Source organism: Pinus tabuliformis, chromosome J (genome assembly GCF_031772625.1).
Source record: "Pinus tabuliformis cultivar Carrire ecotype Pingquan chromosome J, CPIR1, whole genome shotgun sequence".
Taxonomy (NCBI): Eukaryota; Viridiplantae; Streptophyta; class Pinopsida; order Pinales; family Pinaceae; genus Pinus; species Pinus tabuliformis.
In genome coordinates, this window is record NC_142295.1 from 771,516,610 (window position 1) to 771,536,151 (window position 19,542).

Below are 19,542 nucleotides of genomic sequence, written 5' to 3' on the forward strand. Positions count from 1 at the left end.
GAGAGAAATAAGGAAGGAATTCAATGTAGAGGGTTGGATAACACATAATCTTAAGAAAGAAATCTCAGCAAAACTATGGAAGAATAAGGAGATGAAAGTGCATAAATGTTGGAGCTCATTTAAGGTTTCTAGCTCTATATTTTATGGGTACATTGCGTCACAAAATAGCATTGGTAAATCTATGATCTCACAATATTGTTGGCTACAATATATCACTAGTAAATCTATAATTGCACATATACCGTTTCTACCCTATAACATAAGTAAATCCATATTTTGAGAGGGAAACGAACATCCTCTTTACACAATTTCAGAGGAAGAGAGACATACATGAAATGACAAATAGAGGGGAACACATACTACACATTACTCTCCTTGGAACCACTAGCTCTACTTCATTAATCTTTGAAAATGGAGTCCATATGATAGGTCCAACACAGTTGACATTTGTATAAGAATTAGAACCTCATGAGAAAGTGATTGAACCAAGAGTTGGAATCTCTTTCTGTATACAATACTCAAAATATATGCAAAGAAAAATTTTAGACCTCTGGGAACAGGATCTAGGAACCTTTCAAATGAGTTTCTTCCCCCTATTTATGGGTAGATGGGGAGCTCTAAATCAACAACTACAAATATCTTCTAATGCTACAATTGTTTGATCGACAAGCTATCTCAGCATGTGTATATTCAAATCATTACATAACATATTGATTCCTTCTTTAAAACGCATAAATTACAAAATGAAAAAACATGGGAAAACTGAATGATGGCTACATCGAAAATCTCCATGTCAATTCTTGTGATCACATCTGATTAGGCCACGTCTCTACCACGGTATTTCTTCGTGGTTACCAACCAATATTCTTATCTCTTTGTCACCCTAACTATTTAATCTCCTCTCTTGGAACTAGCCATGATAAGTTGTAGCGGGGTTGAGGATGTCTTGTGACATAGCTATTGACCGACCCACCTGCATACAATCTAGACTATACTATTGGAATTCAATACATCTTGTAACTCTAATAAAAATCGTTATGAAAACACAGAACTCCAATTTCCCTTGGCCCCTCATGCTTATTCTCCTTTATTGGTTATCAACCATGGGACCACTCCTTGTGACAAGCGGCTTAATTCATTGGCACTTCAATATCGGATCCTTCTGTCTTTGTAATTTATTTGAAATAAAATTCCGAAAACATGAAGTTTTGATGCCTTCAAGATTTTATTCCACTGGCCCACTTCCTATGTATCCCATGGGACCTTGTCAAGGGCCTATTTTCCTTTGTAATTCATGCTTCACCCTTGGTCCTTTGGATGGTAATGACTAAGCGCCAGCACATAAAGGAGCCACCTCACCATCAGAACTTTTCCAAATCAGAATTTACATAGGTGTTACAATATTCACACCTCCGATATGGCCCATATCACTTAGGTGTTAAATATTCCCTTGACTCTGTCTTCTATGAATCTCTCATGAACATGTATTAGTCTACATTAGAAGCCCTCTTCATCGAAAGTTTTCAAATTAAGAATTAAAATTGGACTTACGAAAACTCCCACTTCCGATGAGCTCATATCTCTTGGTGCTCAGACCCAACTCTGCACCCTTGGTTCTCTAGAGTTCCCATGATCAGGCACCATATAATATCGAAGCCCTCTTCATTGGAACATTTTCAAAACCTATTTATAAAATTGTTTCGATTTCTCTCACCTCTAAAATATAGATCTATGAAATGATGTCATTTTGGCATCATCGTCTCCACGTGGTGCCGCCTTAGTGGTGACATGTTTCACCTGCATCTGTCCCTTTACGCCCCTCCAAAATGCCGAAATCTCCTACCACGCATCCTTGTCCATCCACGCCATGTTGATGTAATATGTCCTGTTAGCTTCTCATAACCAACTATTTGTTTCCATGTGTCTTGTTTTGAGGAGAGATGATGCAGGAGCATTCAAGCCTAGTTAGCAACGTGATGGCATGATCACATCTTGTGACTACCAAGGGGTTGGAAGACAAGAGTTTAGTTAATTTTATTTATTTAAATGTATGAGAGTGTTTATTTATTATAAAATATGAGAAAAATGGTATAGTGGCTTATTGATCTTTCCTGTGTGGAGATCAGGCCAAATAGTTAGATTTATTTGGTTTTAATAGGATATGAGGAATTTGAAAGCTTGATTTAGCGTTTGTTTAGAGAAGAGTGGAGTTGAAGAGATTCTTTAGGAGAGAGTGAGAGATTTCTAGATATGAACTAAAATTGGCTCATGAATCCATTCTTGTATAAATATAGTCTTTTTGCATAATTGAGGAAGTTGGCTAGGTTAGATTCAAATGGAAAGATAGGATCGATTAGTGAAGGGAGAACTGAAACAATCGAATGTGACTATTTCCTTGTAAATATTATAATACCAAATAGTGTGAATTTGTGTGTATTATTTTGTGAGAATTTGTCTCTATATGTGTTTTAATAACCCTATGGTGTATTGACTGAGAACTTGAGAAATACTGTGAATCCTGTGTTGAAAAGCATGAATGTATGATGGGATTTTCCTTTGCGGGATTAGTAGTTAATTGTTTAATAAACTCTGTGTTTAGGCATGTAGAAATCGAGATTCCTTATTGAATGAATAGTCTGAGGGATTAGTCGGGAGCAAGTGCAATTGGGTTTTACAGTAGCCAGAAGAAGATTGAGAATATCTTTAGTAGCAGAGAACGTAGGCTTTTTTATTTCACATTCCTAAAGGTTGATAAAGAAACAGTGAAAGAGAACAAATGGTGAGGATTAGATTGCATTGTTGGAAATGGAGGATGGACGACTCAGATGTAAGCATAGACCACATGTTTTATCATTTAATACCTCGTAATTTAACGGTTGCAAGAGTGTTGTGATCAATGATCAAAGGATATCTACGGTCATCACATGACAAAGGGGCATAGGTGTTAATCGGTGGAAGGTGGTTCCCATACACAAAAAGTGGTATTTCGAACGAGGTCTAAGTGGTAAGTGGTAATTTGGGTTGGGCACCCAACTCCACTAATCGTTCGACACGTAGCAGGCAGGGAAAGAGGAAAACCTCTTTTTGGGTGGTTAATCCCCATGTAAGTTATGCACTTGAAATCTATGACTGCCATTGGATCCATTGAGTGCAGATCGATGGTGGAGGATCAACGGATTGTTTGATTTTTGGAGTGAATATTGATCGTTGGATCAATGAATGAAATGGATGGTGGAGATCAGGCATGATTGAAGATCAAAGAATGGAGAGCGTAGTGGAAAGGAGACGGACCGAGAGCGGACCCACCGATAATTGTGATTGCGGGTGTAATTATTTTGAAGTCTGGCTTATGTGTGTTGAGTGGGTTTTCCCGTGTATTCTGAAAACGTTGTATAGCCAGGTTTTTAAGGCAATAGTGCATTAACAACGCTTCCGATAGATGATTGTGGGCATAACCATAAGTCCATGATCGATATTTGGTATATGAAGGGGGGATTGCCTTGTGATTAGGCTTCCCTGCGTCATTTTTGGTATCAAAGTTAGATCAATGCTCTGTACAGATTAGTTTGGAAATTGAATTTTAAATATCAGCATATGTATAATTGCTCGGAAGTGGATCGATATAGATGGGGATCAAACTACAAAGGACATTGAGATTAGAATGGGGAAACAATGAATTTTCTAATGAAGGTCTCGTAAGAATGTTTATTTTGATAATTTTGCAAAGATGTGATTTGAATGTCTAAAGAACAACAAGGGGTTGAAATTTCAAAGGAGAAGATTTTTTTCTTTTAGGAAAATGAAAATTCCATGTAAGTTGATTGAATGATTGGTTTGATTTAAAAGGTAAATTGAAGTGAAAGGTTTTGAAATTAAAGTTAAATAGAAGAGTGGTTTGCTATGGCACTGAAGTTGTTTAAATGATTTGAAGAAGTTTGTGAAAACTAAGAATGATTGAGGTTTGCTTAAAGTATTGTTTAAGACAACGATATTGATGATTGAAAGAACAGAGATTGGGTTTAATAGGACTGAAAGAAGAACCACTACAAGGAATGAATTTTGGAATTTGTAGAAGCAAGACAGGATTTTCTTACAAACAGGTTATCAGAAGGAATTGATAGTGTCTGTCATGAATTGGTAAAATAATTGAAATTCAGATCTAATCTTAATTGATCTTGAAAGCTGAAGAGTCCATTATGAAAAGTAAAATGGGAAATAGTTGTTGGCTGTATGGAGTCTTTTGAATGGAAAGTCTAAATGAAATAGTGAACAGATGAATCTTTTGGCAAAGATTTAACTGATGGAATGGGAATAAATCTTAAGACATATTTGAAGGAAAAGTTGCAGGTTTAAAGGTTACTTTGATGTATCTTGAAATAAGATTGTGTAGGTTAGTGGAAGTAATGGAATCGCTGAAAGGTAGAATGAGTTGTACCAGCATCATAGCATATGAGCTATGTTAAAGAAGATAGAGAAAGAAGAACTCTCAGATGAGTAAAGGTGACAGTACCCAACAGTAAATGAAATTACTGAATGAAAGAAGGAAGTGAGCAATTGAAGATGTAGAGCCTAGAGTAAGGAGTGTTCAAGAGGAGATGAGAACAACTTCCAACTGTGGTTGGTAGAAGTTGTTGAGGCATCTCCACAATTGTGATTGTGGATGGGGGACAAAAATTCCAGCAAGAGGAGCGCTGGGTAGAATTGTTAGTCAGTGAAAGGTTCGAGGAAAGAACCAACAGGTGCCAAAAGGCTAAACTCGGGAAAGTTTGGTGAGTCATAAAGGAGACTTTTACAGATGAAAAAGGCTAGTTACAGCTCACAAGTGAACAAGGAAAGTTCACGAGAGGAAGAAATAGAATTGACTATTGATAGTCATAATAATGGTACAGAAGAAAGTCAGAAACAAAGGAAAAAGAGTGTCGAAGCAGTTGGACTGAAAGGAATGAGTAAAGAAGAAAGGAACATAGAGTTTGCTTAGATGAAGACAGAACTTAGTCATTTGAAGACGCTGGTATTCAAAGGAATTAGAGAAAAATGGAAACAAAGATTTTATGTGGGAAGAAGAGTTAAATGGCTTGTGATAGAATTGTTTGCTGAGAAATTAATACTCCGAACAATTGAGGATGAACGAGTAGATTACATCTGTGAACCAGAGAAATGATCTCTCCTTGGGGAAGGAGACAGTGATGACAGTGGTGAAGAACTGATCTATGCAGACTCGAATGAGAGGAATGTGCTGGTATCATCCTCACAAACAATAGGATCTCATATTTTTTGGATTAACTGTTTTTGTGAATGTAAAATTGCAGCCATGCGGCCTAATGAATTTGAACATGTGTATGAAAAGGTGAAAGAGGAAAAGGCAAGACAAACACAAAAGGAGATGCATAAAGACTTTCAAGAATTCAATTAGTGAAGGAAATAAAATGGTATGGCTGAATGGTTGTTTTTTTTCTTATTAAAATCATATTGGATCATATTTGAAGGAATTTTAGAATGGATAGAAGATCAATGGGAAATGGAAATAGGAAAGGAAACAAATGCATTATAGATTTGTGAAATGAAGAGAAGAAAAGTTGACACAGAGAACTCAGCTAAAGAAGTTAAGTCAAGGAAATATTTGAAATATCAAAGACTTATCATAGAAGAGGAGGAGTGTCACACGGAATTGGTCAAGGGTGCGGACACAGCTGACCTTCCTAGAAGTCTAAGACATTCTAATGACAAACAAGACAAAATGGAGTGATCTTTCTCTAAATACACCTTTTACAACATGAAAACTACAAGTGTTTAGGCTTACCTTATTCCAAAACGCTGTTGTTGAAGTCCGTTCTTGACGATCCGGATGAGCTCCTCCTTCAAGTCAATTCCTGCAACCACAAACAATCAAACAATTACCAAGCACTTGCATTTCATATAATAAAACATATATTCAACATGCAGACCAAGGAACACATGAAATAACTCATTAACACAAGCTATTGAGAAAAATAAACCAGTTTGTATTAATAACGAAACAAAGAAACTCTTACAACCTGGCCTTGGTGTTGTGCAAGTTCCTCCCAGGGTCCATCAAGGGTTTTCCTCTACTTTGACAAAGCTCACCCTCTTCCAAGTAGAATCAAGTAAAGACAATCTCTCCTCACAAAGACTCTAATGGAAGACCTAAATCCTGCAGCATTTACCCAAAGAAAATGTATAGCTCCAACCTCCTCTCCCTCTGGCTCAATGTCTTTATTTATAGTGCTGTAAAGAGGTTATTCAGGTCCACTATCAATGGGATCATCCCCCTCTTTGGGTGGGATAGCTCCCTTATTGATGGGATAAGTTCCCCCTTAATAGAGATACATGAACCAACTGGAGGCGCATCCATTTCATCAAACCGACCTCTAGAATGTTCTAGAAGTAACCACAAGTAACTTTTTCAAGATAAAACTCGCGCATTTTGCCTTTTACAGAGGGACGCACCTGTCCCTTAACATACAGAGCGTCCATGGACGCAGATTTTGTGAACATGGTCAGCGTCCCCGCAGGTAAGGCTAGAGAGAACCTGCGACCCCAGAGATAAACATAGTTTTTACAAGACTTTCTCTCTTTTTGAGTTTGAGATGGATAACAGAGGCATGAGACTTGCCTAAGAGGGTAGCATGACTGTTGATTTGAGCCATACTAACTGTAAGTAGTCAAGGTGACATTTTTTAGTGTAACAGATTGCCCCCTAAAGTGCGAAGCCTGGAATAGAGTAGGGTTTTGTAATTCTAGGAAGGGTGAAGCGCTTTATCATTTCAAGGATTGTCTTGTGGATGGCCTGGTTGGAACCTGCAATTTTCAACACAAAATACATGGATAAGATTATATCATCACTGAGGTAGGCATTCCCATACTCAGATTCAAAACTTTAACTAATGGACTAACTATTCTGATACAGGAATGATCTTGCAGTACATCATTTTTATAGACTTTTGTAGACACAGTATGGACGCAGCCATCTGTTTATGATTAGTCTACATAGATAATGAATACAAAACTCCTCGCAGCCTGGATGGTAGAAACTAGATCCAGGGTCTTCACTTCTACTTCCCGAATTGGTACGATTCTAGCCATGTGATTAAATGATTCGATGTCGAACATGTTAGAAACCACTTGATTACCAGTCGATGATGCAAACTGTTAACAAGCGTGAGAGAAACCACCAGTAATGTCAATGGTTCTCAAAGTACCAAGCACAACCCGTGAAATGTGAATAGATGTTTTGATGTCGAACACTTCACGGAATCCTTCGATCGAAAGTCAATGATGTAAACTGACGTCAAAGGCGAGAAACCTGCCATTGATGCATGCAGACTTCAAGGTACTGTCGATTCCTAAGTCATCTTTCTAGATAATGTGTCGATGTCGATAGAAAGCGACCCGTTGCAGGCAAGCCCACAACACGAAATCATTGTTCAAGTTGAAGAAATGTTGCTGTAAGGACTGACTCAGGGATGGTCAAATGGATGACAAGTATTTTGCAGATGAAAGTTTTTCTTGCAGACCTCTTGAACACATAACGACACAACAGATGGCTTGGTGACGAATAACTCAAAGTTAATCCCCGGAACCCGGTTAAAGACTTTCAAAGTGGTTTGGTCAACTGTGAGGTAAAAGATTTCCCAACCCAGGTGAATAAAAAGTGTCGTGTTCAAGAGCGGTAATAAAGTTTCTTTTGAGACAAAAGGTGACAAACAGGTTCATTCTTCTCTCTTTTCCCCCACCATTTCTGGCAAGTACCTCTTTATTTTTAACAAGCTTGAGGAGGATAACATATGCTTGATTATAAGCTCATCCTTCGGACGAGTCCAACCTAGTTTAAATTCGAACCCTAGGAAGGAGTGGTTCGTTCCTGTTTGTAATTGAACAGGTCCTCTACTGTAAAAGTTTAACGAGCCCAGTATAGGAGAAACTCGGCGTTTTTCATTTTTAGAGAGTCTGAAAAAACTAAAGGAGACTCCACGTTGAACTTTTTCGTATATTTGTGTCCCTCAAGCCCGAAAAAGTATAAAATAATACCTGGGGGAACCGCTTGATCTTGCGACCAAGGAGTACTTTCATAATAGTGTCGTTGACCTGAAAAGTAAAAAGCGATCAAGGACACGTCGTTTTATTTCCTTATCGAGTTTGAAACGACAAAAACCCGGCAATCTTTTCCTGATTTTACGGTCAGAAAAGAGCTAAAAGGGGACCGTCTTTTAATTCCGTTTTAACGAGTGAAAAAGAAACACTCGGCGATCTTTTCATGTTTTAGGAGTCAGAAAAGGGCTTAAAAGATGACTCTGATATTTTTGTTTGTGAAAAATTACAATTTCCCTCGAAATCCCTTTGTCCTGCACAAAAGCAACACATTACTCATACCTGTTTAAAATAGGCAAAAATACATTCAAAAACATCTTTTCATGGTAAAAAATGAACTAATTCATCCAAAAAACCTATAAAAAGACCTTTTACCATGTCATTTTTACCGTTTCACTGTTGAGGTTGAAAAAGGAGCTTTTGACAAGAAACTTCCCGTGGTCGCTGCGGAAAATCTGACCGTCGGAATCGAACGCCGTCTCATCCAGGTATTTTACACATCCTACTCTGCATTTCTATCCGTTTAGAATTAATTTTTAGGTCTTAGTTTCATTTTTTGGGAGGGTTTTGGTTTTGGAATGCGCCTCTCGGCGGACGCAGGTGCCCTTCGGGTGACCTGCGTCCCCCGACTTTTTCTCATACGGGAAAACGGTCGGAAGACGCAGCCCGCCTTCAGGCCAGCTGCGTCCGGGCGCCCTGTGCTACAAAGCCGGGGTGCGTCTTCCGAGAAACGCGCATTTCAAAACCCCAACTCTCTCAAAAAACCACCAAAAATTCCAAAATCAATTTCTAATTGCTATTTTTGATATGCAGGGCATTAATCATGTTAGACTGGAGAGAAAGAGAGCATGTAGAGGAAGATGAAGCTGCAATAAATCATCAACCTTCCCTGGATGCCCTAAGAGCATGCGGATTATACAAATATTGGACCATACCGGGCATGAGGGGCCAGGTAAGATTCTTGGAATGGCTGGTTGAGCGATGGAACGTTCAAGAACAATGCTTTTACATAGGAGGGCACCAGCTCGAGATAGAGCCCTCGGATGTATACTTTCTCACTGGCTTGCCAAACAGAGGTGAGCAACTCAGTCTTGCGGGGACTAGGCCGGGTGGCCAATCCCTTGATAGTCTCCGCGAGGATTGGTGCACACGTGGGGCTCACCATTCAAAAGGCATAGAGATAAAACACATCACTCTACCGGAACTCAAAGTCATAGCGTTCACGGTTACCAGAATTTGCGGCGCGGCCGCTTTACACATTGCTTCCGGATCCCAAATGCGGATGGCAATTGACTGTTACCAAGGCACCATTTTCAACTGGTGTGAAGCTGTGTCGGCTCATATGAAGAGCCAACTGACCAAGGCAAAGAACGGACGACTAAAGACTTTTGGATATGGGCCTATAGTCGTGAGCTTTGCCTTGGAGAGAATTCCAATGCTGATCCCTCAGCAACTCACTGTTGATATCTTGGGTCCTCGGCAGCCAAAGCTGATACGATGGGTTGCGGTGATGGCCCGGCATCCTGACGAGGGCGCGACAGTAGTTCGATTCTCAGATAGTTATTTTGACTGGTTAGAGGGCCAGCTTTTTGTGATACAGGACTTTCCGTATGCCGGAATGGATTTCAGAGGTGATCCGGACATGGTTCTTCCACAGGGAGAACAATGGGACGACAGAGGTACTTTTATTTTCACAAGTTTTCTAGTTATGTATTTTTTGTATTTTTTATATATATCGTCTCAAAACTAATAGTAAAACTTTTTCAAAATGCAGATGTTGGTCCACAGCGTCCAGCCAACCTCCGGCCTTATGATAGACTACATCCAGCTGCACCGGTACCGGCCCCACAGGATGCGACAGCAGAAGTACTAGCTGAGTTGGAGCATGATCTAGAGCGTCTCACGGCAGATATACCTGAGACTACTATGGACGACATTCCTATCAGGCTTCAGCGCTTCGTAGTCGCGGTCCCTGGACCGTTTAGGAGATTTTTGCGTAAGGTAGCCCGCGCAGTGGTGTCGTACAGAGAGCACCACCAGTGATTGACTAGTCACTTTTGTAGTCACATGTGACATTTTTGACTTTTTGTACTATCATTTTGCCGATCATAAGGTGTTTTCAACCTATGATCGAAGACGATGTATATATTTTTTGACACACTTCTATCTATATATATCACTATTACCGGCTTATCTTGTTTAACATGTATGATGAAATGTTTTTAAATTTACTTGCATGATTATTATAAATGTCTGTCCAACACTCGAGAAGCAATTGCATCTGCTAATGTATTCAAAGACCTTGGAATATGTTGATATTCAATGTAATCAAATTCACGTTCCAAGAGACGCACTCTCAAAAACAACCTTAATAACACAGGATTTCTAATGGCATAAACTCTATTAAGCTGTAATACAACAAGTTCAGAATCTAACCTCACTATCAAACGTCGAATTCCAAATGAAATAGATTCGGATAATAATTCAACCACTGCACTGTATTCTGCAATGTTATTCGTTGTTTGACCGAGGCTTACCCCATGCATAGAAACTAACTCGTCAGAGGGCGAATAGATAACCCAAGCTGCGGAAGAGATATTCCGTGTATTACGACAAGCACCATCAGCAAATCCAATGTATGTTTGGAGAGGCGTCGACATCTACAATATCAAGAGTAAAACCAAGATAAGCCAGAATAATGACGAAAAACCACACTCGCTAAGCTAAGCACACTGACTAAACTAACACACTTGCTAGCTAGAAAGGAAATCTAACCTATCTAAAAATTTCTCCATACCCATCATTTTAAGCATAATACCTCTTTAGGTAAAGTCCATTTCTGGGTTTACCCAAAGAGTCCCCATCAAAATCAACTAACTCATAAGCCCCTTTTGCTAGCTTTCGCTTTACAATGTAGGGCCCATGCCACATGGGAACGAATTTTCCGGCACCTAGCTTATCGTTAGCTTGATCATATAATAGTACTAGGTCTCCTTCCGAAAAACTTCGAGGGGTTACATTTTTATCGTACTGAGCTTTCATTCGTTTCGCGTGAGTCTCGATAGCTAAAGTAGCGTCACGTCGAGTCTCATCTAATTTAGCCAAGTATAATAACCGTTTCTCCTCTTCGGAAGTAGCTGGAAGTAATTCGACAGCCATTTGAAGTGATGGGATTTCGCATTCAATAGGTAACACAGCTTCTAAGCCATAAACTAGCTGGAAAGGGGTGAAACCTGTTGAATTTTTCACTGAAGTTCGATATGCCCATAGCGCCGAAAATAACATGTTATGCCAATTCGTTCGATGGATACCAATGATCCGTCGAATCATGATGACTAGAACTTTGTTGATTGACTCAACCAAACCGTTGGCTTGCGGATAATAAGGAGTAGAGCTATCGTGGCGCAAACCAAGCTGGCTTGTAAGCTCAGTCATCATGACGTTTCGAAAATGGCTCCCATGGTCAGTAATGATTGCTTGTGGGACACCAAACCTAGTTATGATATGATTGAATACGAAAACTGCAGCTGTCTTGCCGCTTGCGTCGAATGTAGGCATCGCCTCGGCCCATTTTGTAAAATAATCAACCGCGAGGATGATATACGCATGCCCCCCGGCCGAGTGAGGGTTACAAGTAATAAAGTCAATGCCCCATTTGGCGAATGGACCAGCGGCAATTATAGGGTGGAGAGGAGCAGGTGGAGCGCGCATCTTTCGATCAAACACTTGACAGTTGTGGCATTTTCTGACGGCAAGGATACAATCTTTAAACATAGACGGCCAGAAATAGCCAGCGCGCAACACCTTCTGAGCTGTGGCATACCCAGACATATGACCGCCACATGCTCCAGAGTGACAATCATTCAAAACTCTCTCAGCCTCTTCGTGAGTTAAACAACGTCGAAAAACTAAGTCTGCCCCCCGGCGATAAAGTGTATCTCCAATAATTCTGTATTGCTGGGATCGAAACCGAATTTTTCGACGGTCTTCCTTGGAAGCTTCAGGCCGAAAGGTTTGGGTTTGGAGATAGATGATTATATCCCCATACCACGGATCTAAAGTGCTAATAAGAAACAAAGATTCGTCCGCAATGGACTCCTCTGCCACAGTCTCTGTGTCAGCACTCGGGAAATCACACATCAATTCCGCAAAAACTAAAGATTTCTTAGACTTGGACTTCTCGAACTCCAAGTCGAACTCTTGCAGGATAACAATCCATTTAGAGTACTTGCCCCCTAGCAGTTGTTTTGTCAAAATATAAATCATAGGGTTGCAATCCGAAATAACTGTAGTTTTGCGGAGAAGAATGTAGTGACGAAAACGCTGGACAGCTTGAACGGCTGCCAGGGCCAATTTCTCCACATGCGAATATTTTAACTCAGTGGGATTTAAGGTTCTACTAAGATAATATATCACATGCTCTGCTTTGAATTCATCTTCTTGAACTAACACCATTCCAATGGTGGAATGCGAAGCTGCGAGGTATAAGAAGTAGTCCTGGTTGTAGTTGGGAGGATGCAATAACGGTGCATGGGTCAACGCGTGTTTAAGTGCATCAAAAGATTGTTGGGCAATCTCGTCCCAAAAGAATTGTGCGTTCTGTTTCAACAACCGTGTAAAACCTTTAGTGACCTCGGCGTAGTTTGGGATGAATCGGCGTAAAAAGTTCGCTTTCCCTTGCAAACTTTGGAGTTGGCGCAAACTCGAAGGAGGAGGCAATTTGATGATAGCCTCGACTTTCGAGGGATCGACGCGAATGCCGGCTTTTGAAACAACAAATCCCAGCAATCGACCTGTTTCTATACAGAAAACACACTTGTGGGGATTCAACCGAATTCGATAATGCCTACACCTCATAAAGATTGCTCGTAGGTGGACAAGGTGATCAGCTCGATGTAAAGAATGAGCAGGCAAATCATCGAGATAGGGTTGCACAATGTGCTTGATGTCATGAAATGCATAAGACATCGCCCGTTGAAAAGTGGCCCCGGCATTCTTAAGCCCAAAAGGTAATTTGCAATAAGCAAATGTCCCCCATGGACAAATGAATGCCGTTTTTGGTTGATCGGCAGGTAGAATATTGATTTGATTATAGCCTGAGAAACCATCCATGAAGGAAAACATCTCACTTCCGGCACAATCATCAATAATTTGATCGATATAAGGCGTAGGATAGTTGTCTTTTGGACAAGCTCGATTGATATCCCTATAGTCGATACAGATTCTTATTGTTCCTTGTTTTTTATTGACGGGAACAATATTCGATACCCAATCCGTTAACGGGATCGGATAAATGAAACCTGCTTTCAACAGCTTTTCGACTTCTGCTTTAATCGCAGCCGCTTTTCGAGGGTGAATCTGACGCAACCGTTGCCGAATGGGTTTAGCATCCGGGTAGGTTTTGATTTCATGAACAACAATGGCAGGATCAATTCCCGGCATTTCCTCGTAAGACCAGGCAAACACGTCGCGGAATTCTTGGAATAGGGCCTTGTAAGTTTGGATTTCTTCTTCAGTACATGCGGCACCTATATGAATGTTCTCCTCGATTCCGGGCTTCACTGAAATATCAATGGGAATAGTACGAGAAATATTCCCTAAATTCAGCTCTGAATCAGAATGTTTCGTTGGATCCTGAGCGTCTTTGACATATTCAGCGGTAAAGATAGATGAAAAATCATTTTCAAATGCATCATCCTTAGGTAAAAACGAAGATCTGTGATGGAGATCTTCCCATGGTAGATCATCTACACTTAGGATTTCGCGAAGTTGTTCGTCAGATGACACTTCTTCGGGAAACGTTATCCGTTCTAAGGGTGAGGTGAAAAGTGACTCTTCACTGACCACATTCATTTGGTCGGTTTCGGTTGAATGAAAGTCGGTAAAAGACATAAGAGCTTCATAAGCAATCTCATACGGACTCAACGGCATAACATCACCGAGTGAGTCTAGCTCAGAGTCAGATGGAACATACCAAGGATCATCATAAATAATGTTTTCTGACGTGATCATATGAATTGTTGCAAACGAAGGGTCTGCATTGAGTGGAGGGAGAGGAAAAGTTCCCAGTAAACCGGAATCCTTAACTAAACCTACACCAATGTCCCTATAAGGGATTGTCGTTTTACCAACATGCTGGATAGTTTCTGAAGAGGTTGGGTCGGATGAAAAGTATGTCAGCTGATCAATAGTCACGATCTTACCGTTATGTGGAAACTTAATGACTCTGAAGACCGATGAAACGACCGCTGTCATAGCATATGACCAACTTCGACCCAAAAGAAGGTTGTAGTCTAGAGGGGCATCAACCACTTCCACATCCAGACTAACGGTTTTACCTTCGACCCCTATAGGCAATTCTTGTAGAATACCAAACGGACGGAACCCACGGCCATCAAAGGCCTTAAGGATGGTGGGGGATTGGTTCAACGAAGGAGAACCAAGCGATCTCCAACATTGAATCGACATAATACACGTAGAAGCTCCCTCATCAATCACAGTCCGATGAATAGGCCTGTTTTTGACTATCACTGGAATTTGGAAAGCCATTTGATGGGGGAGACGCGGTGTACTATTTTCTAGATCAAAGATCATTAGGTTCGGGTCCTGAACATCGACAGCTCCAATAGCCGACAAAAGCAATTTTCGTTGCGCTGGACATGATTGCAGCACTTCGAGTGCCGACATTGCTGAAGGTGAAACAGCTAAGTCTTCAACAATGTTGTAATTCTGGGCTGCTCTCGCATGTGGATTGAAAGCAGACCTTCGAAGTACACCCTTGGCGGGCGGCTTAATCACTAAGTCTGGGTTAGGTTTTTCGATCTGTAGTGGATCGGAACCAGGAGCTGAGGTTGATGGGTTAGAGTGAGAAGATTCTGCTTCCTTACCATCAACAGGAGCCTTACTACCATAATCTTGCGATCGAGTCGCAATCCTGACATGAGACATCATCAAAATGGGTTCTTCACTGGCATTCGAAGAAGAACCTATCATCTTATTCTCCTGCTCTGGAAATGGATTTTTTAACACAGCAGGAGTGGGAGAACCTTTGACTATTTTCACTACCTCGGCCCGATGAGGGCAGTCTCTCGTAAAATGATCTTCTTCACAAATGAGACAAGGATATCGAGGTTTGCGTTTTTCGTCATTGGTTTCCGACTTTTCCGTTTTCTCCTTTGGAGCCTTGTCTGCTTTAGCCTTCTTCTTTCCTTTCTTCTTTCCACCGTTTTTTGATTTGGCCGTAGATGACTCTACAGCGTGAATGTCGGCGGTAAGTTCAGGAGGAGAAGACTCTCCTGTCGGAGAATCAGGCAAAGTGATAATTGGAGTATTGGAGGCCTTGGAAGACTTCTTCTTACTCTTCGTAGTCACGATACCAATCATACCATCAGCGGCATGAGATCCCGAAGGAGCAGCAGCGATTTGGTTTGACTTTGGAAGATCCGGAATTTTCTCGTGTAACGTACCCGACTGAGTGTAAACTAAGTCAAGGTATTGTGCCTGAGCAATGACTTGCTCCTCAGTAACTACTCCGGCCTTAGCTACATCTTCAGTAATTCTTGGTAATAATGATTTGACAAACCATTCAGCTAAGATTTGGTCCGGGATAAAAACTTTCACTAATCTTCTTCGACGTCTCCACTCATGGATGTGATCAGAAATGTACGTGGATGTCGATTGTTTTAGCGAAGTTAATAATTCTGTACCATTATCGTATCTGACTGGTAACTGAAAATGAGTTAAGAACGAGGTAGCTAACTGGCTAAAGTTGTAAAAAGAGGCCCGTGGTAACTCAATGTACCACTTGGCTGCGAGACCAATGAGTGTACGCTGGAAAAGACGTAAGCGGATGGAATCATCTGAGATGGAATTTGATGCACACCAGAGGTGGTAAGTCATCACGTGATTAGACGGATCCTCTCCAGACTTACCTTCGAACTTGGGTATATCGCTGGGCAACTTATTTGGCATTGGCGGCCAGAACTGAAGATATTGAATTGGATCGTTCGTTAGGCGCGTCAAGTCGGGTAAATCTAAAGTCGCAATAAACGGTAACTGCCGGTTAGGATCTCTAAAACTCTGAGTCACAATACCAGCCCCAGGAGGAGGATATCCAGGATAACTAGGAACAGGAGTCGCATTTGGGATATTATATCCTCCTGGAAAACCAGGATTAACCGGACCGTACTGGGGTTGCTGAGGTGGTTGATAAGTGTACCCAGGATACGGTTGATACTGGTAAACCGGTTGTTGGGCAGCTTGCCCAGGTTGATACTGTCCCTGGTACGGAGGTTGAACAAATTGAGGTTGAGTAGTAACAACCGTACTTGTACCAGGTTGGCCTGCAGGCATCTGGACTGTGGTTTGAACCGTGGGTCCAGACAACGGTACAGATGTCTGAGGAGTGGTTACAGGGACAGTAGAAACCGGAGCTGCCGATACTCCAGAAGTAAGCATGGTAGATGAAGCGGTAGTTGCTGCAGCCGTGTGAGGTGGAGTACCAGGTGCAATTGGCGGCTGAGTAACTACGGAAGTTACAGGGGTCTGAACACTTGACTGGACAGGTTGCGGTTGCTGGGGTGGACCAGGAACTGCAGGTTGTCCTGCTTGAGGTACCGACTGTATACTTGGTTGCGACATCTGTTGACCCTGTGACGGATCCCATGTTAACATTCCAGGGTATTGACTCGTAACAGGTTGAGGATACTGAGATCCATAGCCGTATTGAGGATAGGGTTGATAACTGTAAGGTGCAGTCCCATATGATTGCCCTTGAGGTGGTTGATAACCTTGACCAGGGTATTGACCCGTAGGTTGATAACCTTGAGGTAAATACGAATACTGGGGTTGACCTTGACCTTGAGGTTGGTATCCTTGAGGTTGATACCCTTGGGGTTGATACCCTTGGGGTTGATACCCTTGGGGTTGCCATCCTTGAGGTTGCCATCCTTGAGGTTGATATTGATACTGAGGTTGACTTTGGGGTACATATTGAGGCTGGGGTTGATACCCTTGGGGTTGATACCCTTGAGGTTGCCCCCCAGTCACGAATGAAGTACCTTGAGGTTGCCCCCCAGGCATTAACGAAGGTTGCCCCCCAGGCGGTAATTGGCCACCTTGAGGTTGGTTAATGGGAGTTGAACCTGACATCATATAAACGTCACCTATACTCAATGGTACATTACCACTGTTTCCAACTAATAACCCATGATCAATGGGTTGAGGAGATGCTCCCGCAAAGGTACCAGAAAGTGATTGATACCCAGTAGGAACAGAAGGACCGCCATGTAAAAATGATTCAGGACTTTGTGAAAACACAGATGACTGACCAGACATATTTACAGGAGAATGAATTCCTCTAGGTGGAAAAGGAGTACGAGGTGTAGAAAAACCTACTGAGTTGTCTAAAAAATTGGTTAATGCAAGGTACCAAGATTCACTTCTAGGAGGACTGTAAAAGATGGATTCACGCTCCCTTAGATCAAGGGTAATTAGATCTTCAGAATCAGAAACGCCTATTTCTTCCTCTGGAACAAGTTCTTCTATAGCAATTAATCCAACAGGAAGATTTTCGGTGATAATTCTTTCTATTCTTGGTGAATCAGGAACACTAGGAGTTGGAGTAACAGGTTCGGAAATTTCAGGTTCTTCGCCTGTTTCACTGGCAGATGAAAAACTACCAGCAAGCTCGGAAACTGTAACAGCTTCGGGATTGTAACCTGTTTCTAAACTTTGGTAATCTGGATGGACTACCAAGGAAGATTCTCCTTCTTCAGGTGAACCTACTCTACTGCCACTAGGAGGAGTTACAAGGACCTTTAACCCTTCTAAATTACCTGGGTCGTCTCGAGGAGGGGATCCCCTAAGTCTACGGGATCTTCTCAACAATTCGGCCACAGAAACAACTTCAGGAGACTGGCCCGCAATTCGACGGGACCTTCTCGGTAATTCCGCCACAATTAAAGATTTTAACTACAACACACGAAAACAAAGTAAAAAATTTCAAATCAAACCACCTAAAGTCTTCTAAAGAACCAAACAAATTTGAAGCACACGCCTAAATAATCTAGAGCGTCAAACCACACACAAACAGTAGTCTTCCGGACCAAAAGCGCTAGTTGGTGATTAGGCCCAACCTCGCAGGATTCAGTACAGAAATGGCGGGTGGAACAGTTACCCCGGCAACCTGCTTAATGAATAGACTGGACAAGTTCCTCCACTTTAACCGTCTCGAAGTGAAGCGAACCCCCCAGAAAATCCAAGTGAGTATAACCGACGTCTGCTCCAGGTACAGTGGGACCTTCCCTCCACCGTCACCTTGGGTAGAATCCTAGATATTATGGCCACTAAGGTTACCAATCACAACAATTACACCTGGGGGAACAGTCTAAACTCCGACAGCACGCAAGGGCAGAGTAGCAAGCTCCAATCCCCTTACCGGCTCCTTGACAACAATCCAAGGTTTACCGATAAGTGACCCCTGGCTCCTCGACAATGGTTAATCCGAGGTTTACCGTTTGTAATACGTACTGCCTGGCGTCGTTCCCAACGAGGGAGGAATGATCCCCTCACTGGTTCGGACACGAGCTCGTGCTTCTCCTTTAAGAGGAGCTTTCCCAGAATGTAACTGAAACAATTGGATTTGTTCTACTCAAGATAGACTATCTGTTTGGTTTTGTAGTCTTGGAGAGTTAAGTACTCACCTACTCCAAGACCCTAGCCTAAGCTATGTTGGTGCTTCAGAGCCCTAGAAAAATAAAGATTACTAGATTGATTTTAATTTAAGCGTTACTTTTAAGGTTGTTTCTTAAGTCAAAAGGTGATGGAAGTGAAACCAGTGGTGTGTTGACTCGACTCGAAACCACTACAAAATGCACCTAGAATGATTTATCCACTACTTTACTTTTTCGATGAATTGCTTAACTAAAAAGTTGAGAGAATGCAATCTTTATAAAAGCAACTTCTTAATTGAAGACAATCAAAGAAACAATTCGTTTTTCTTTTCCAAGCATAAAAACATAACCTCTCTTTACATGCACGAAAAAACTCTTTTCTTCTTTCAAAAACAAAAAGCTACTTGAAACAAGACTTTTAAAGAAGATGTTTTTGTATTTTTCTTTTAATAAAGCAAATAAATCTAATATAACCAAAAATCAATCTTAACAACTATTAAAATCTATGAAAATGCACTCATAAGCAAACTAAAGGCAAATTTACTCTAAGCAATCTTAACGAGGCCAAAACTAACAATGATTATTTCTAAGGTGTTTTACTTGATCACAATCAAATCAAGGACTAGCTTATTGCAGAACCAAAAACTAGTCAAAACAAAACTCTAATCTTTTTGTTCTTTTTGTAAAATGGAAATCAATACTTTATAAACAAGCAATTCGAAATTTGACCCAAAACAACTCAAATGGCAAGTTGCTCACA